The following is a 6,702-nucleotide window of genomic DNA, read 5'->3' on the forward strand; positions in this document are numbered from 1 at the left end:
TCTTCCTGGACCGGGGCACGAACCCGCATGCCCTGCATCGGCAGGCGGACTCTCAACCACTGCACCACCAGGGAATCCCCCCTCGGTGAACATTTTTGAAAGATTATTGCTGAGGTAGTCAAATTGCTGTTATCTTTCCAAATATTTTCTTCCCAAACTGTAGTGATATTGTGAAAGTGCTTGCTTGCATTGTTTAACTCTTAAAAATAGTTGTATGACAAACTATCGTGACTTAATTCTTTTTGTTAATACAACAACTTTACTGAGATATAATTCACATACCATATAACTTCCATAGTTCTTAGCACATTCACAGAATTGTGAACACATAATTCTAGAACATTTTCATCACCCTAAAGAGAAACCCTGTACCCATATGCACTGTGACTTAATATTTTTATTCTAAAAAAATCACAAATACCTCCACTTTATGGGAGCCTAGGACAATTTTTCTACATCCTTTTTTTTTTTTTTTTTTTTGATTACAGATGTGGAGAGAGAGAGTAACTTGCCCAACACTCTCAAAATGTTGTCTTTTGGAGACAGGACTAAAAGTCAGCCCTCTGAAGCCATTGCCAGTGTTCAAGGTCTAAACATGAGATATATAGATGGGATATTAGACCTCACTTCAAGGACAATCCCTTTAATTCCATTTCCCTCAGACTGGGGAGTTGAGGGATTAACAAAAATCTCTCTAAGAATATATATTTCAAATATGTGGAGCGTATTCTGGCAAACATCTTGATGAAATCTTTAATAGGAAGTGAGGCCACTTACTGAAAAAGAGTTGCAGCAATCAACAACATGCCAGGCATCTCTTTACTGACCATAATTTAGACATGTTTTCAATAATCTTTTCTTCTGAAAAAGACAGTTCCGGTGACTTCACTTTCAGGTCACTGAAATCACTGCCTACTGGTGTCAATAGCAAAATGATGAAAAAAGGAACCATTTTGCCCACAAACAGAATGGAATTTCAGCTATGACCCAGGGTCTTGGGGGCATAATTCACTTCCTCTGGAAGCAGAGGACACCAGTTCCTCCCTAAGAGGTCAGGAGCGTGAGGTGTAGGGTTACCGTGGAGGCTAGATTCCAAGAGAAGCTCGAAATTTAATTGCCCTATGGGTTTTGTTCAGCTGCAAGATTATCCTTAGATATAAGCAATAATGAGGGAATAATAGCTGAAATGGTCTTGGGTTGACCCATGCAGAGGAAGAACTTTTTTTTTTTTAATGTGAGGAGGGTGGTCATTATGACTGCCATTTCTTCCAAACGCAGTTGGCGTTGTCAACTGAATGAGTCTACTGAATGAGACAAGAATTCTTAGGTCAGTTCATTTTCTTGAATCATGAGACATAAATCAACGCTGAACATCAAAACTTCAGACTGTCTGTGACTCTGCTCCTCTGTAAATGGGGAAGAGGGTGTCCCCTCTGGCCCTTGGGCAGAAGGTTGCTTATTTGTATTCAGTGATTGAATTGGGCTGCTGGCGCATAAGCTTTGCTGACTTTGCAGCGGTAAATAATTCTAACAAAAAGACTACAATAAAGACCAAAGCCATAGATATTTCTATAATGTTAGCCAAGCTGGAAAGACCCTTTGAAGCCAGTTCAAGATACCCACACACATCTTGTTGAAGACCAGGTATTTTCTGCCTGTAATTCTTTCTAGTACAGAGAAAGCAGAAACCTTCCTGCTCCCTTATAGATTCTGCACCTGAACTTGAACCCACATGGAAACACTTGAAAGTTTTGAAAAAAAAAAAACACCTTTCCCTGTCTCGAAATAGAAATGCAGATTTTTGAAAGCCAGAAAGTTTTTAATGAGTTCTTCTGGAAAAACAGCTCTTGTCAGAGTAAAATGCCTCTGTTCAAAGTATCTAGAAGGCTATACAGCACTGCAGAATTTTACCACCTGTCTAAAAGGTCAAAAGACTCTCTCTTAAATTAGATTACTGTTCATGTTTATTGGTTCAGTCTAAGGTGAACATCTTGAATTTCTGGAAAGACCTTGTGAAATGTCAAGGTATTGCTGCCTATATTCAAGAACACCTGCATTTAAGTGCATTCAGATATTCTTTTGGTCAATATCTCATTTTGATTTTTAAAATAAATTAAAAAAAATGAGCCTCTAACGTTTCTATAATAATGGAGACGTTTCAATTTTATGAAATCTGCACATTCTATTTTAGGATTAATTTTGATCAGGAAATAGCCCTTTTGGTTTGCGAAGGCAGTTTGATAATAATAAGGCTAGCCCTGCTCAACTAAAAATGCCATTCTGAAGAGCAAATGATAACAAATGTGGAAAATGTTAGATACAGTCAGTGTTTTCTTCTTAGTCTTTACACTATTAAAGAACACACTGTTAAATGTGTTCTCCTGCCACTCTGTTTTTTTTAGGGAGCTTTAGTATTTTGGAAGAAGACATTTACAATGTCTTCAAGTGTCTTCTGAGTGGTCTTTGAGGGTTCAGCAAGGATATTTAGACTAGCGTCTTCGGTCTTGCTTTTCCGCTTTCATTTGATATCTTAATAGATGTGAAAGGCACATCTTCCCCCTGTGTGTGCAGATGTGTTGGTTGTCAGAAAGATTCAAGAGCATTATTACTATTTTCCCAGCACTTCCTCCATGGAGCTGTGATATTTCTTACCAAACATGTGCAATTTCCTTGTGGCTGGCTGCTACATGGCCAAGTACTGAAGAAGTAGAAGGACTTCTAAGAAATGTTTGCCTCTATAGGATTTCCCCAGGAGAAGGTATCCAAAGCCATCAGTATTTGTGGACAGCACCCAGTTGACTCTAGGTCAGCCCTTCTGGTCCTTAAGTCCATTAAGCTGAGTGGTAACGAGGAGGCCAGCCAACATGAAGAAGAACTTGGCAGAGGGACCATCACTATAGATGCTGTTAGCCTGGGTGCAACAGTCTGGCCAGCAGAGTCCAACTTTGTATCTATTTGCTGTTTTCTTAGCTCGTGCTTCCCTATTAGTATATCCAACTAACCATCCTCCATCCAGTCTTCTAGCAGGAGGGACTAGTGCATTGGTCAGAAAATAGTTACATGTTGAGTCCTTTTGACATTGCAAGTTTCTCTTCTTAGACAGACTTCCCAGTTTACACACAGAGATACCAAGGGGAACTTGCACCCAGGATTATAGCTCAAACTGGGACTCTCAGACACTGATGATGGGAGTGTAAGTGGGCACTATTGCTTTGTAAAACTGTTTGGTGGTACCCACTAAAATGACATATGCTTGTATCCTTTGACAGGGTAATTCCACTCTTAGTAATATAACTGAGAGGAATGAGCACATATGTGGCAGGCATAAGAATGTTCAAACTGACTTTATGCATGGTATCTCCAATTGAACACAACCCAAATATCCACCAACAGTAGAACAGACAGATAAATTGTGGTATATGGAGTACACCACAAAAATAAAAACAAGCTATTGTGGTATGCAGAGAAACATAGGTGAATCTCACAGACGTAAAAATGAGCAAAAGAAACCAGACATGAAAAACTATATTCTGTGTGATTTCATTTACATGAGATTCAAGGACAGGCAAAACGAATCCATGGTTATGAGAATAAGAACGCTGTTTTCTTAAGAGCTCGAGAATTCAGAATTTGACAGAATTTAAAAGCAGGCATTTAGGAGTCCATACGGAAAAACAAACATCAGCAGAATGTTGGTTTATTTTCTTAGTGACAAGGAAATCTCGATTTACATGTTATAATTTGACTCAAGATGATAGTTTATAATAAACAAATCACGCAACAACAACAACAACAGAATGGTGATGTTTTCCAGGGAGTAGGTAGTCACTGAGACAGGCATGAGGGAGCCTTGTGGGTGCCGGGAATGTCCTGAGTCCTGTTTTAGGTAGTGCTTACTCGGCATTATACTTATGAAAAAAATTCATTGAGCTTTACACTTAAAATGTGCTTACTTTACATATATATGTTATAATTCAATGAAAGATGAAAGACTATGCCTCACTGACAGATGCCTGTAAGAGTAAATTGCTTGGCATGCCAGCCTCTTTGGGCTGTACCAGGAAAGGAAGTAATAGCGCAGTTTCTCAAGGGACAAGGAAAGCGTTTGCATGTGACCAAATTATTGGGTCGGGAGCATATTGGGTTCCTAAAGAGCTTTTGCCATTGTCCTAGGTCTTCCTTCCAGATGGCCTCTCCTCGTCCCCTAGGTACTTAGGGTCCCATCCCAATATACCTGGACAGTCCAGGGCATCTCAGGGGTCCTTGTCACCTCCTGGTGTTACTATCTACTTCCTTGTGCATCCGGCTCACTTAGACTGGGAGCTCCAAGGGCAGGATATTGTTTTGTTATTTTTATTTCTCCAGGGCCTGGAGCCCAATATTGACTCCATGAAAAATTATTCGATTCATGAAACTCTTATGGTTCTGATCCTGCTTATTTGTCACATGCTTCTGTGATTAACAATTATAAAATGCAAACGGAAAAACAAATGTATGCGTCAGCATGAGCATATGCTTCCCCATGAACATGGTTCGTTTGCTCCTAACTACTTGCTGTGCCTCATATTTTCCTTGTTTCCCTATGAGGACCAATCTATTAAAATATTTGAAAAACTTCTTGTGGAAGGAGAATAATAGAAAACAAGGAATTTATAAAGTCTTTGACTCCTAGGGAAATGTCTTTTTTAGTTTTCCAAGTCTAAGAGGAAGGCATCAGTTCCATTTTCCCAGGCATTCAGAGAAGCTTTTTCCTATCCTACTTAAGATAGAGCTAGATGGTGCCTTTAAGAGGACCCCTGGTACCCACTGAAAAACACATCCCATTTGCCTTTTAAAGCAGCCTGAGCTGGCTAGCAGGGAGGCCTTGGATGTCCCCAAAGCTCCTTTTCAAACCTCTCTCCCAGCAAAGGTTGAAGTTTGACTCTGATCTCGGAACGCTGCCTGTCATTTGTTGGTGACTTTCTATGACCTTTGAACTTAGCTTACCCCCTCAGCTTGGCTCTTGCCTCTCAGCCCAGTTGTGATGCGGCAGCTACTCTCTGTGTGGACTCTTGGGATAGGTTGCTTTTTTTTTCTGGCTTCATAGGCTGCATGCTACAATTCATGCCTAACTTACTGACCTTGGGCAAGAAATTATTCCTCTTTGGTTGGATTTACCTAGTAAGAATCAAGGCCACTGGTTTACTTGAAGCTCCTAAGCCTGACTTAGAGAAATTGGGTCCAATGATGTAGCAGCAAGGAGAAAGCGTTATTGATCCATCAGGAGTGGGAAAGTTCAGCAGGTAGGACTGGGTTGCTTCAGAGAGCAGTTAGACTTTTGGGAATGTAGACCTCATTTGTTTATTTATTATTATTATTTTTTGTTTGGGAGTTGGAGCTAAAGGGGTTGGTGATCTCTGTAATGAGTTAATTTTCAGAATTATGGGGAAAAAAACAGTTTCTTTATATTTTCCAGCTAACTCTCACTATGGGTGCTTCCAATAGTACAGAAAGACTGTTATAGGTTGAAATGTGTCTGCTCCCCGCAAATATGTTGAAATCCTCACCCTTAGTACCTCTGAATATGACTTTATTTGGAGATAAGTTCTTTAGGCCCTAAGGCAATGTGACTGGTGTCTTTATGAAAAGGGGAAATTTGGACACAGACAGATGTGTATAGAGGGAAGGCAATGTGAAGACACAGGGAGAAGGCTGTTGTCCTCGTGCCAGGGAGAGAGGCCTCAGAAGGAACCAACCCTTGCAATCAGACTTCTGGCCTCCAGAACTGTGAGCGATTATATTTTTGTTGTTTCAGCCACCAAGTCTGTGGTACTTTGTTACGGCAGCCTAAGAAAATGAATACAAAGGCCTATGAAGGATTTTGATTACAGGACATGAAGAAGACTTGTGAATATTGAAAACTTTGGTGTAAACTAATTAAAGCCTTTTTTAAATTTAATTTTTATTTTATATTGGAGTAGAGTTGATTTGCAATGTTGTGTTAGATAGGAAAAGAATCTAAAAATTAAAATCTTTAAAAAGTAGGAGGTGAATAGGTAAAAGAAGATTGAAAACATGATTGTTTTCCAAGTAAGAGATAGATCTGTAGGGAAGATCAATGGGTCAAAACAAGCCCAAGCAAAACCACCACCTTGAATAAAGAGGATGACTAAGTTAACAATAACCCCTCCTCCACCAGCCTCCCTGGGATGGGCAATTGTGAGTTGTTGCATCTCTACCAGTGGGTTTGCTGAGCCTGGGGCCATGTAAACGAGTTCTCTTTCTGTCTTCCTGGTCACGGGAGTTTATTCTTTTTCACAGTCAATTGGAAAATAACAGTTGTAAAGGCATTTTGAAGAATACATGCTTGGGGTGTTGGGCTACCTCTTCTTGGCCTGAAAATGTAGCAGTGGAATCAGGAATCACAAAGAAAACCATATAGCCTAGCTTTTATTTTTCAGCAAACACTTCTTGAATGCCTGCTCTGCTCCAGGTGCTGGCTGGGAACTGGGGCCAATGCATGGTTGACTAAAAAGCACACAGTCCCTGCCCACGTGGCACTTGGACCCATTGTTTAAGAAGCAAGCTTAGACTTGAGCCACACAGGGCGAAAGTAGTGGCAGGAAAAGAAAATGGTTTAATAATTTGAGTGGCAGCAGGTTTGGGAGGGTTTAGTGAGGGCAAGGAATGGGGAAGGTTTGGCAGGCTGACAAGACAAAGGTC

Source organism: Aethalodelphis obliquidens, unplaced genomic scaffold (assembly GCF_003676395.1).
Source record: "Aethalodelphis obliquidens isolate GAN/ISIS:26980383/991018 unplaced genomic scaffold, ASM367639v1 scaffold49, whole genome shotgun sequence".
NCBI classification, from domain to species: domain Eukaryota; kingdom Metazoa; phylum Chordata; class Mammalia; order Artiodactyla; family Delphinidae; genus Aethalodelphis; species Aethalodelphis obliquidens.